A 13,989-nucleotide genomic window follows, 5' to 3' on the forward strand; every position below is an offset into this window, starting at 1 on the left:
AAAAAGCTTGCAGGCCCGACCCTTTAGAAAGAAGACACAGACATGGTAGAAAACAGCAGTGAAGGCAGCACCAAGGACACCTGGGGGGCGGGAGCTGCTGAATTGAATTGATTTTGCCTTAGCTTTTCCTAAAGCTGAAAACTTAATAATCGTGTTTATATAATCACTGAATGGAGATATATACATAGATACATCACTGAACATGTTCATAGATAACGTTTTCCCTTTGAGTTCTGCATTCAGTTAAGTTACCCTTCTGGACTGATCCATCAGAACAGATCCCCATCAATGCACAGTCACAGCACCGCTGAGAAGCCAGGGATGCCTGGGGTAGGCACAGCGCTTGAGACTCACTTCCTCATGGGGAGAAGCGAAGCCGTGATGGCATCACACCAGACCTACACGCAGGCTGCATTCCCGCTTTAGCCCGGTGTTCCTCTGCAATGACGTGGATGACTTTCCCCCTGCACTCCTTTGTAGTGCAGGGAGAACCCGCCCAGGCGTGGAGAAGACTGACAGACTCAGGATCCAGCCGTTCCACAGGCATCGATTGAGCAACCAGTCCTGTTCCAAGCACCATGGCAGGTGCTGGCCCCGCGGAGACGAATGAGGTATTTTTCCTGCCCTGGGAGACCTCGTGGGATGTCAGGGAGGTGGGAGGTGACCCTGGAATTATAGGACCTTCTGGCAAGCATGGTGGTGGGCTTCACAACAGGCTGAGGGAGACCAGAGACCACTGCTTTTTGGCAAAGAAGGAGAAAGCTCCTCCAGGGAGATGACTCCTGAGCAAGCACTGGGAGGAGGGAGGGGTCGGAGGGGTCCAAGCGGAGGAGGCTGTGTGTGCGAAGAGCCCGACCAACGAGATTTCCAGTTCTGTGAGTTACTGGGTATTTTTACAGGAGACTGATAAGGTGTGAGTGACATTAGAGAAGTCAGAAGTCCTGCGTGAGTTTGAGGATGTCACGTGATCTTGAGTGACAGGAGCCCCATTCCAGTAAGAAGGGATGAAATGATCAGTCCAGCATTGTCCACGCCACCTGGAAACACGTTTGCTGATGACAAGATGGAAATACTGCCTCAGTGTTCATGCTGTTCCATCTTTGTAGGGGTTGTAACTTTTTACCTTGTATATAAATGCAAGAGTTGTACAGAGAATGGCCATATGCCCTGTACTCAGATTGACCAATTGTTCATATTTTCCTCCATTGGCTTTTCCCTTCTAGATAGAAAGATAAATAGACAATAGATAAATAGAATAGATAGATAGGTGATAGAGATATAGAGATATAGATATAGAGATATAGATATAGATGTCCACACACATATATAGTTGTCCCTCAGTATCCACAGTAAGTTGCTTCCAGGAGCCCCGTGCATAACAGAATCCACACATGCTCAAGTCCTTCATATAAATGATGTAGTATTTGCATATAACATACACAATCCTCTTGTATACTTTAAATCATCTCTAGATTACTTATAATACCTAACATAATGCAAATGCTATGTAAATAGTTGTTATGCTGTATTGTTTAGGGAATAATGACAGGGAAAAACAGTCTGCTTTTGTTCAGTACAGATGCAACCATCCTTTTTTAAAAATATATTTTTGATCCACAGTTATGGAAGGCTGTCTGTATGTGTGTATACACACACACACACACACACACACACAAAAATATAGATATATTTTCCCCTGAACTATATGAGGGTAAATTGCAGACATCATGTTCCTTCCCCTAAATATTTGTGGGCATTCTCTAAAAATAGAGGTATTTTCAACAAAAGTTATACAATCATATAATACTCTTAAGTATTATATGTATAGATATTATATGTATAGAGTATAGAGTTCATATTCACATTTCACTAATTATTCCAAATTTTTTTTTTTTTTTTTTTTTTGAGAGGGAGTCTCACCCTGTCACCCAGGCTGGAGTGCAGTGGCACTATCTTGGCTTACTGTAACCTCCGCCTCCCGGGTTAAAGCAATTCTCCTGCCTCAGTCTCCTGAGTAGCTGGGATTACAGGCACCCGCCACCACATCTGGCTAATTTTTATATTTTTAGTAGAGACGGGGTTTCACCACGTTGGCCAGGCTGGTCTCGAACTCCTGACCTCAAACGATCCACCTGCCTTGGCCTCCCAAAGTGCTGGGATTACAGGCGTGAGCCACTGTGCCCGGCTCCGATATTTTCTTTTACAGCCATTTTTGCTCAGTCCAGGATCACACACTGTAGTTAATTTCCAGGATCACACACTCTATGCCCCTTCGGCCTGTTTTCCTCTAGAAGTGTCTCGGCCTGTCTTCGTCATCCCTGAAGGTGACTACGGTGAGGACCGCAGGGCAGTTACTTTGCAGGATGCCCCGGGCTTGGATGTGGGTGGTGCCTTCTGGCAGGGATTCCCCGGGGGAGGGGGTGTGCAGCAGGAAGCCGGTGATGTCCCCAGGCCCGGCCACTAGTTAGGGTGGTGCCGCCGGCTCTTTTGTTGGTTCTTAGTCCCTCTTTCTGATTAATTAGAACTTGAGAGGCCATCGTTGAGACTCCCACTCCCCGTCAGACTTTCCCCCAGCCATTTCAGTAGCCATTGAGGATTCCTGTCGGAATCTTTGTTCGCTCTGCTGGTTGCGAAGCCGTGACCCGAACTCCCTCATCCCATCCATCTCCGTGAGTCAGTCCACAGCCTACTGTGAGGACACATCCAACTGTGAGGAAGAGCTTCCCCCTTCCCCTATTTATCTGTCCCCTTAGTTTTACATCAGCATGAGCTCACGGGTTCTTGATGTAGGCTATAATCTGTTACCACTGTGTTGATTGTGATGCTCAAACTGACGCACATTCAGCCACCTAAGGATAGTTTCCATAGAGGCCTCCTGGGTGCCCGCCCACAGAGCCACACAGGTCCCAGAGACTGCAGGATGAGGGGCAGGCTGGTCACTGGGATCACAGTAGTTTGGATAAAATCCCAAACCCCCGTGTCAGGCAGAGGTGCCCGGCTGTGCACTACCTTTGCCCTGCAGGGCTCAGGCTCCACCAGCTGTGACGCTTCCCACCCCATACCCTGCACGCAGCTCCACCGCTCCCCTGGACCTGCCAGACAGCTCCTCCCTCACCATCTCAGGACCCTCAGCCTGGAGCAGCCCTCCCACTCCACATTCCAACGGCCACCTCCGTGGTGGGGCGCCTGCCTACCTGCCCGCTCCCACACTCCTGGCATTGCAAAAGGAGACGAGCTGTTTGGGAGAGCGTTTGGCAGCACATAACAAGAATTATAAAATTGTTTGTTCCACTTGACCTTGTGGCGACATTTCTGGGAAATGTTCTAAAAGAAAATTCCAAAAATGGCCCAAAGCCTATGCACGAAGAGGTTTACTGCAGAATTATACAACTCACAAAGTCAATCGGATACCTGTCGGGAGGGGAAGGGCTAGGTAATTTATGATGCCAGATGGATTGAATGTTAGATGTCATCTCATAGAAGTCCCAAGATTATGAAGCAACAAGAAAAATGTTTGTGATGTATTGTTAAGTAGAAAAATGCAGAGCACAAAACCCAGTGTCTGCTGTAAGTAGAGTTGTGGCAGATGAGGCAGATAGATTCTTTTCCTGGAATAGCTGGCGTCAGAATTCTCCTGGGTGGGCAAGTGTCTTTCTTTGAGTGAGGGGTTCTTTGCACCCCTGGTGTGGAGGCTCCGTGTCTAATGCATCCCTGACTATTGGTGAAAACTCCGAAAATCACACAGATGAAAATGGTTTTCTCTGAGCTGGACCCACGCCTAGGGCCGGCATCGGGGGAGCACAGGAGGGGCTGCTTCCTCGGACCCGAATCTGGGCCCTGCGTGCCTGCTTCACGCTACTTTTCCCGTGGAGGGCATAGGTACGAGAAGTGTGTGGTCTCCCCAAAGTGTTCACAGGGGTCCTCACAGCAGCCACGGTGAGGGCCTCACTGGTGTGGAAGTGGAGATGGGCCTTTTATGTTTTCCTTACACAGCACACCACAGGATGCCAGACTTTTTGTGGTGGGAAGTAAATTACAACAACCCATGTTTTAATATTTATTACTAAGAATGTATCTGCACTCACTATTCCTCATTTGCAGTTCTCATCACACCTTTATTGGGTTTGTATTGAAATGCACCTCCCAGGAAAGCTATTGTTTTATATATTTCATGTCGCCAGCATCTAGGAACACAGGGCATAAACAGGTGTATTTAAAAAACAAACCTATTTTTCTAATTATAAACGTACAGATTTCCCACAACATGAGGGACAGAGCTGAGGTGGGAACTGGTTCAGCCAAAAATATTCAAGAATCATGGGCAGGGCCCGTGGGTGTGCATGCACCGGTGTGTGTTTAAGGATACAGCTGTTCAGGTGCCGTGGCTCACGCCAATAATCCCGGCATTTAGGAGGACGAAGCAGGAGGATTTTGCTTGAGCCCAGGAGTTTGAGATCAGCCTGGGCAAATAAGGAGACCCCCATCTCTACAAAAACTTTAAAAAATAATTAGCCAGGTGTGGTGGTACGTGTCTGTACTCCCAGCTACTTGGGAGGCCGAGGCAGGAGGATGGTTTGAACCTCAGAATTTGAGGCTGCAGTGAGCCATGATCACACCATTGCACTCCAGCCTGGCCAGGCAACAGAGTAAGATCCTGGCTCAGAGAAAAAAAAAAAAAAAGAAAAAAAGATATAGCTGAGTTCAAAAGAAAGAAAACGCAGTACCTGCGTGGCCTGAAACCTGAAGCAGGCTGGCAGGAGTGTGAGCTTGGCCGAGAGAGCAGAGCCCTGGTTCCGGCCCTGGTTCTGGGACAGGATGCCCCAGGCTGCTTCTGCCTCTGAAAGAAAAACAAGTCTTCCATGAAGGGAAAATGCAAAGTCTCCCACACTTTTCAGTGAGTCTGAACTTCTTCCACTCACACGCCTCGGGAACCTCAAGAAGACAAATTATCCTAAAAGCCGGCCTCAGCCCAGGCCACTCCCGGGGCCTCCAGTAGCAACAAACTCACCTGGATCTCCAGGGGTGCTTCCCAGCCCAGGGCCCAGGAGGCCGGGGAGGGGTTCCCATGGAGGGGGCTTTGACAAAAGAAATACATGTATAAACAAGTCAGGAAGGTGCTGCAGATGTTTTTAAAATGCACGCAATGATGAGGAAACAAATAAAAACATCAAATGTTCCAACGTGTGCGGCTTCCAGCCTGCCAGGTGTGGATCCGTATGAATGCTCACAAACCCTTTCTTACTGCATCCTCTTTTATTCCTTAAAAATTAAAGCATAATATTTTCCCAGGGCTGTCATTTTTTAGTTATTTTTCTTTAGCAGAAAAAAGTCAATACTGCTTTTCAGAAAGAAAAAAAACATATTGAAAAAAACAAACAGGGTGGGTGCTGGGGTGGGGCTGAGCCAAGGAGCTGGACAGACACAGGGAGAGCCAGGTGGAGTCAGAGCACCCTGGCATCCCAGGTGGGCTCTGCCATGCACTGCTTTTGCAGCAGTGCGGTCACAGAAACCCTCTGGCCCTCAGCTTTTCCTTCTGAGAAATGGGACGACTGAGGCCACAGCCCCTCGGGAATCGCAAGAAGGGCCACAGGAAGGACCACGGTCATCACTCTTGTCTTATTAATCGGCTGCAACTCGTCTGGGCCTCCTGAGTGACCCAAACCCAAACTGCTCTTCCCAGAGTCTAATGGGATTTGAACTTGGCCAGGGCACCTGCTCAGGGCCCCACCAGACGCTGGAGCCTACAAGGATGGGAACACATTTCCTCTGCTTCTGGGGGACACTTGACTTGTGTGTTGTGATCAGATCATGGGGCTGGCTTGTGCTGCAGGGGCGAGGGGCTGAGGGGGAGGGCTCGAAGGAGCCGCTGGGGCTCTGGTCCAAGAGCAGCAGTCCGGGGGTGTTATCTGAGCCATCAGAAAGCAGATCAGCCACGGATCGAATGTACCTCACTCTCTCTCCAAAGGCAGTGCCCTGAAATGACCTGCACACAGGCTGGGCTGAGCTGCAGCCCTGGCCAGGAGGGAGAGTGTGTTGGTCTCCGTGAAAGGCGAAGCTGCTTGAGCTTCAGGGATACACAGTTCAGGGTGTGCTGCCTCCCGGGGACAGACTGGATGGGCCACCCCAGTGCTGGGCACACAGCAGGGGAGAGGTGGGGACCACGCAGAACAGAGCCTGGGGGTTGAAGCACTCTTTCCTGATCTTATTCATTCCAAATGCACTTACAAGGCTTCCCCTGGCTAGGCACGTTCGCTGGGTTGGTGAGAAGACACCCTCGGAGAGAAGCGGCCTGCCACGATGGTACAGCAGCATGGCCATTGCCATCAGAGCACCCCAAGTATCTCTGGAACAGGCTTCCTGCCTTGGCTATGGGCTCAGGGACTCTCTGCCAGTCACCCCAGAATGGCCCCTGTGCACCCTGAAGTGTGTGCACGTGAGACTCGGCCGGGGCAGCTCACAGCAGAAAGGCCCCCCACCTTCTGGGATCAGGGCCAGTCAAGTTCGTCCAGTCCCCCTTTTCCTCGTGCACGTGTCGCTTCCATGAGAGGAGACCCTGCCAGCCTTGAACTCTGACCGCCTCGGGGAGAGGGAGCCAGACCCAAGGCTTGCGAGAGAACGTTATTATGAAGATGTTTTTCAGCCCAAAGCTGATCGCTTGTAACTTCTGTCCTCTGTTCTGATCCCGGAGGCTCATATACAACACAGCCCTGGGGTTCACGTGGCCTATGGAGAGAAGCGCTGAGCAGGGCTGTGTCCCCTGTTAGGGGCAGTCACCCTCAGCATCCCCACTGTTGGCCCATCCACTAATATCGCACCCACTTATTCAAACCCAGGCCACCCAAAGCTCCCCCTATTCCCTGAATAAATAAGGCAGGAGCCAAAGGGTCAAGACGAGGTGAGAAGACTTGTTCCCCACTGCCCTATTCAGCCCCTGCCAGGAGGAGGTGGGGCTGGCAGTGTCATATCCAGGCCCTCAGCATGGGAACCTGACACCTGGGCTGCACATTTTGCATCCAGCTTCTCCTCACATGTCATTTCTTACCACCGATGACCCTCATCCGCATCAGCGAAGCCTTGGCCAAGCGGCTGCCCGGTGCCAGGGACTCGCTGGTGTCCTCACAGGGCAAGATCCACGGGCTGCTACTTTCATCCGGGCATGTCCCAGCAGCACAGGAAACTGATATCCAGGGCTGCACAGGTGGTGCAGAACCGGGAGATCCAAGAGGAGAGATCCCTGGGCTTCAGCTGCCTGGGGGCTCTTCTGGAAGAACCTGATTCTGAGCTGGGCCTGCAGTGAGGGGGAGGGCTTAATGAGGCTAATTAGCATCACTCTCTGGTACGCAGTATCTTTTTTTGGTGACAGCTTTATTGAGATGTAATTCACACACCACACAATTCATCCATTTAAAGTGCAGAATTCAGCGGCATTAACATATTCATAGTATTGTACAACTGCCACCGCAATCAGTTTTAGGACATTTTTGTTACCTCCCAAAAGAAACCCCATACCCTTCAGCTATGACCTTCCAATCTCCCATCACTCCCCCACCCCAACCTAGACAACAACTAAGTTACTTCCTGTCCCAGTAGATTTTCCTGTTTGGGACTTCTCAGTCCAAATGCAATCATACACTCAGACACTATGTGGTTCTTTGCATCTGGCTTCTTTCGCTTAGCGTCATATTTTCAAGGTTCATGCATGTTGCTGTGCGAATCAGTGCCTCCCTTTTTTTTTATATGCCTGAATAATATTCCAAAGTATGTAGACCGTATATTATTTATTCATTCACAAGTCGACGGACACTGTGTTGTTTTCACTTTTTGGCTACCTACCATGAATAATACTACTCTGCACATGCATAGATTTTTGCGTGGACACGTGTTTTCGCTTCTCTTGGGTATATACCGAGGAGTGGGGTTGCCGGAACATGTGGTAACTGTGTGCTTACCCTTTAGAAGACCTGTCCGACTGTTTTCCAAAGTGGCTGCCATGTTTCACAGTCTCCCGGCCGTTGCCGTGTTTCACAGTCTCCCGGCAGCCCCTAAGGGTTCTGCTTTCTCCACATCCTCACCAGCACTGTTGTCTGTCCCTTTGATTCTAGGCACCCTCATGCCTGTGAAGCGGCATCTCGTGGTAGTTTCGCTGTTTGGATTCTGATGGCAGATGACCTTGAGCATTTTTCCCTAGGCTTGTTGGCCACCTGCAAATCTTCTGCCCTGGAGGTGTGGGGAGCACCCTGCGTTCTGCAAAGCATGCCTGTGCTTCCTGTGTGGTACGTGTGGAGGCGTTGATTTTGATCTGGCAGAGCTTTCTTTCTCCTGGGAATTGCATTTTCCTCTCTTTCCCTCCATCTTCTCCCTAATATTTGGGGCCAATAGGTTCCCCTTCTTCTACTTCACCCCCTCCACAGCTGTGGTGATTGGTAAAGGGGTGGTTGTTTAGAAGGTTGGCCAGGTGTGAGCCGGGAAGCAGGGAGCAGAGAGATGACTGCCAGGGTTGCAGGGCCATGGGGGGGACCTGAGCCTCTGTACATAGCCGGGAAAGACAGGAGGAGAGCACACCTCCGGCCCACAACCGACTTTGAACCTCTGGGGCACCACGAGGACCCACGGTGCTGTGGGCTTGGACACCAGCCCTGGGTTTCCAGTAACCCCCTCTTTGGTTTGTGTAAGTTTGGCTGAGTTTTCCACCCACCCACCCTTACGGCCAAAAAGTCCACGTGACTCAAACTCTTGCTGGTTCCTCTCAGGAGCAGGCCGGTGGGATCACACTTGCAGATGAGCCCATGGGGAGTGGGGAAGTGGGGGCCCAAGGCCACAACTATTTACAGTTTATGCCTCATCTACGTTCACACCTCACCTGCGGTGGTGGGGGGGTTTAGGGGGTGTGTGTGGGGGGTGAGCACTCAGACGGCGCATAAACAGCCCAGGCCTCAGTTCTCGTATGGTGGAGTCCAGGCCTCAGACAGGCCTGACAGAGGCTTGGCCCACTGACCCGTGTAGCCGTCTCCAGCAGAGTATTTGCAATTTTGCAGAGAACGGGCTGTAAGCACTCATGGTGCTTCCCACAGGCCGGTGAGCAATTCTCCAGGGGAAATTAGACGTAAGCCAGCAGAGCAGAGGGAATTGCTGGAAGAGCTGGGGTTTCTGTAACCAAGGGCTAAGCACTCTATGTACACTGCAGATGAGGAAACCAAGGCCTGATGGGTGAAACCATTCACCAGGGAGAACCAAGGAGTCAGTGCAGCCAGGATCCAGCCCAGATTCCAGGGCTGCCACTCTCCTGGCCGCCAGGCCACCCAGGAGGCTCAGGGTGCCTGCTCCTTCAGGAGGTGGCCCGGGGCTGCCACAAGCCCTTCAGAGTAGGCACTGCTTTGGTGAACAGACAGGCGATCTCACAGAGCCCAGGGAATGCAGCAGAGAGCCCCTCACGAGTGGTATTATTTTATACGACTTTAATAAGGATCAAAATAGCCTGTAATCCCAGCACTTTGGGAGGCCGAGGCGGGCGGATCACAAGGTCAGGAGATCGAGACCACAGTGAAACCACGTCTCTACTAAAAATACAAAAAATTAGCCGGGCGCGGTGGCGGGCGCCTGTAGTCCCAGCTACTCAGGAGGCTGAGGCAGGAGAATGGCGGGAACCCGGGAGGCGGAGCTTGCAGTGAGCCGAGATCGCGCCACTGCACTCCAGCCTGGGCAACAGCGTGAGACTCCGTCTCAAAAAAAAAAAAAAAAAAAAAAAAAAAATAAGGATCAAAATATGCCTTGGAATTTAGGGGTTTGGCAAGCCTCTAAAGTTAGTTTTTAAGTACTTGTGGCTTGGCAAATCCATCATGCATTTTGGGGAGTTCTCTTCTAAACCCATGCCATGCTTTGAGAAGGAGGAATGATACGGATGTTGCTGAACGATTTTCACCAGTTCCAGTAAAATTTCAGACTTTGTAAACCAAAGAGAATGGTGGGTTTGAGTCCCCTTGCTTGGCACCAGAATATGCGCTTGACAATGCTAAGAAGGTTCCAGAGAGTTTTGGGCACGTGTATCTCATAGCTTGGTGCCAGCATTGGGGCTGTGGTCTGCACGTGTGGGTGGAGATGATCGTGGTGATGCTGGTGTGTGAGGAAGGAGCAGTGAGAGATATGGCTGGGAAAAGGTGGCCGCTTGAGGTGCGGAGATGAGTCCTGATTCCCGTCCACCCTCTCTGGCTCTGTCCTGCCCCAGCTCACATGGTCTGGGCTGTGGAGACTGGTCCTGATTCCTGTCCATCGGGTTCCTTTGTGTTCCGGCTCATGTGGTCCTGGTAGTCGGGGCAGTTCCTGAGTTCTCATCCATCTTCCCTGGCCCCAGCTCATGTAGTCATCTCCAGGGCTAAGCTCTGAGTGTTTGGCAACTGTGTATGCTGGCCACGCTCCATCATGGGTGGCTAAGACCCAGCCACGGTGCCCAGGGACCCTGCTGGAGCCACAGGGCAGGGAGAGAGAGGCGTCGACACAAGTGCTGCCATCCCTGCCCCAACGTGGGCTTTGAGCCCTGGGTGAGGCTCCAACCCTACTGGTTGATCTGGAATGCTACTTCCTGGGAAGTGCCTAGTCCTGCTCTTGCTTCTCTGTTATGGTCCTGGTGACTCCACGGAGACAGTTTGTAATCCACTGATTTGTCTCAGTCTTCTTTTAAAAAATATAACCAAATACCTTTCTGCATTGAGATAACTGTAGATTCACATGCAGTTGCAGAAACACTAGAGAGTGATCAGGGTGCCTCTACTGTCTCCCCCAGAGGTGCCGTCTTAGGTAACCACAGGACAAAGCCACAGCCTTGAGCTTGACCTCAGTGCCGTTCACGCCCCACACTCAGATGTCGCCAGCGTCACACGCCCTTGCCTGTGTGTGGGTTGATTCTGTGTCGGTTTGCGTATCCACCACCACAGTGAAGGCACAGAACCATCCATCCAGGACCCCTGCGGCTGCCCTGTGGAGCCACGGCCACCTCCCTGTCCCTCACCCCCGTGGCCGCTAAGTTCTTCTGCACTTCCATCACTTTATCATTTCAAGATTACTCTCCACGACATAACCTTCCAGGTTGCCTTTTTCACTTGGCATGGCTCCCTGGAGATCATCCTAATTTTAGTAGCAACAGTTTGTTCCCTGTCACGAGTGGTAGTCCCTGGTACAGGCGTTCCACAGTTTAACCATTTTCCTGTTGAAGGAAATGTGTGTCGCTTCCAGTTTTTGACCGTTATGGAAGAAGACAATGTGAACATTCGTGTATGGGCCTCTGTGTGACTCTAGGTCTCCAGGTCTGTGGGATAAATGCCCAGGAGGACCACCATCGGTTGGGTGGCAATGGAGGAAGATGTTTCATTCAGGAAGAAGCCACCACGCTCTTCTCGGGCAGTTCTGCCTCCCTGTCCCCCACAGCAGTGCATGAGTGTTCTGTGTCTCTACATCCTCATGGCATGTTGTGTAAACTGCGTTTCTTATTTTAGCCATTCTGATAGGTGTGCAGTGAAGAATCTTTTTTGTAGAGATGAGAATATAGAGTCCCTGGAAGTGGTCCAGATATGCTCAGAGGACCTTCGTGGCATGAGAGATCTTGCAGGGACACACAGGGCATGCAGGATGTACCCCCAACCCCTGTTCTGCCTCCCCAGGAACCTCTCAGGCCCCTACTTTGCTCATTGTCTGTCTCGGGTTTGCTAGTGTTTGGCCTGGAAGCACATCTTGCAACTTGCCCAGCTTGCATGCACACTCCACCTACTGTAACACCCTTTACCTGGAATTCTTCCCCCAGGTCCTCACAGGCAGCTCTGCTCGGCCCCAGGTCTCTGCAACCATGGCCCAGCCTGAGGGAGGGTGGTAATGTGAGCAATCGGGAGTGGCTATAAATACAGACGACGATTTGCTCGCTTACCTGCCTCTCACCTTCCGCTGTGCGACCCAGTTACTGAGAGCCACAGACTGGTACTGGTCCATGGTCCAGGGGTTGGGGACCCCTGATTTAGAATACCAGCGTTGACTTCATCAAGAGAGCAAAGTGTGTGGCCATAGAAGCTGATGTGAAAAACTCACTGGGAACACCCAGGAGGCAGTTTTTTACCAGGCTGAGGTCCAAGGCCACAGGGTGTTGTGCTTGGGCCCACCATGCACAAAGCCTTCGGCGTCCCTGCAGGGCTAACGTGGTGGAGGGCACCGTCCCGGTCCAGGCCTACCTCTTCTAATGTCTCGGGGTCTGGAGGGCCCACGCCCTTTCCACTTCACGGCAGGCACGGCCCCCTTTCCCTCCTGCTCAGTGCTGAGCAGAGCCATGTTAAGATGTGGCCAGAGTCACCAGCTTAAATATTTTAAATAAAAAGAACGATCAGTATGTTTTTTTCTCTAGCAGAAATAAAACCGTGGCTGTATAACACACTCTCTCCCAAACTTATCATCTGAACAACTTTCTTCCACACAATTAAGCATGCATTTCTACACCCACACACTCAGGCCCTGCAATCCAGTGTAGACATGTTTCTAGAAAACATTTGTTTCCCTGATTGTGTTTTCAGGGGCATTTGTCCCTGAAATTAGAAGGCACGGGACATGGTACGGATGTTTCATCCCAGTGGGTAGCAACTGCTTTGGGCTCAGAGCCTCATTACATTAAAAACCATCAAGGACCCCAAAGAGATTTAGTTCCCATGGGTTATACCTAGCAATGTTTATCATCTAAAAAATTAAAGCGAAACATCTCAGAGATGTATTCCCTAAACATAACAATAATAACATATCATATGTTAACGTAAATAACATGTTGGGAAAATAGCTATACTTTTTAATGTAAAATATTTAGTGAAAACAGTGAGTGTCGTTGCTTTAGAATTTCACAGATCTCCTTAAAGTCTGGATTAATAGATGGTAGCCGGAGTCTCATAACTGTTTCTCCGGCCATCAATTGAATATGTTGTTTTGGTGGAAACACATGAAGAAAATCTGACAGATAGGTCTGTTGGAATAAAACTCTTTTAATAGTTTTTTTTTTTTTTTTGCATGTAATTGTGCATTTCTGCTTTGACTCTGTACCAAACTGTCTGACCAGTAGTCTTTTTTATTTTATTGTGGTGAAAACATTTAACAAATATTTAAGCATGCAATACAATGTTGTTAGCTGTAGGCACAACATTGTACAGCAGATCAATAAAACCTACTCATCTTGCATAGTTGAAACTTTACACCTGTTGAATAGCAACTCCTGGCTTTTGCCCCCCAGCCCCCAGCCCCTAGCACCCACCATTCTACTTTCTGCCTCTAGGAATTTGAATCCTTCAGGGACCTGGTGGGAATGGAGTCATACGGTATTTGTTCTGTGGCTGGCTTATTTCCTGTGGCCTGTCCTCGAGGTTCATCACGTGTGGCTGCCTGTGGCAGGACTGCCTTCATCTTTAAGGATGAAGGGTATTCCATCGTGTGTACACACATTTGCTTTATCTAGTCATGTAGATGGACATTTAGGTTGTTTACACATCTTAGCTGTTGTGAGTAATATTGCAATGAACACAGGAGTACTAATAGCTCTTTGAGCCCTGATTTCAAATCTTTTGGTTAAATTCCAGAAGAGAGATTGTTGAGTCATATGGTGGTTCTATTTTTATTTTTGTTTTTTATTTTTTAGACGGATCTCACTCTGTCGCCCAGGCTGGAGTAGAATGGCGTGATCTCAGCTCACTGCCACCTCTACCTCCCAGGTTCAAACGATTCTCCTGCCTCAGCCTTCCAAGCAGCTGGGATTACAGGTGTGTACCACCATGTCCAGCTAATTTTTGTATTTTTAGTAAAGACAGGGTTTCACCACGTTGGCCAGGCTGGTCTCCTGATGTCGGGTGACCCACCCACTTTGGCCCCCAAAATGCTGGGATTATAAACATGAGCCATCGCACCTGGCCCTATTTTTAATTTTTGAGGAAATGCCACACTGCTTTCCACCATGGCTGTACCATTTTGCGTTCTGAACAA

The 13,989-nt window shown here is 50.0% G+C and overlaps 1 long non-coding RNA gene across 3 annotated transcripts in view; it reads left to right on the top strand.

The window, feature by feature from the left end:
• Window positions 1-502: 502 nt before the first annotated feature.
• The window catches only part of LOC135966464 (uncharacterized), a 50,232-nt gene continuing 36,745 nt past the window's right edge, over window positions 503-13,989 (top strand). For all 3 annotated transcript variants that reach the window (XR_010579785.1, XR_010579784.1, XR_012421640.1), the window contains exon 1: window positions 503-611. This is a non-coding gene — a long non-coding RNA (uncharacterized lncRNA). The remainder of the gene's footprint in view (window positions 612-13,989) is intronic.

Source organism: Macaca fascicularis, chromosome 12 (assembly GCF_037993035.2).
Source record: "Macaca fascicularis isolate 582-1 chromosome 12, T2T-MFA8v1.1".
NCBI classification, from domain to species: domain Eukaryota; kingdom Metazoa; phylum Chordata; class Mammalia; order Primates; family Cercopithecidae; genus Macaca; species Macaca fascicularis.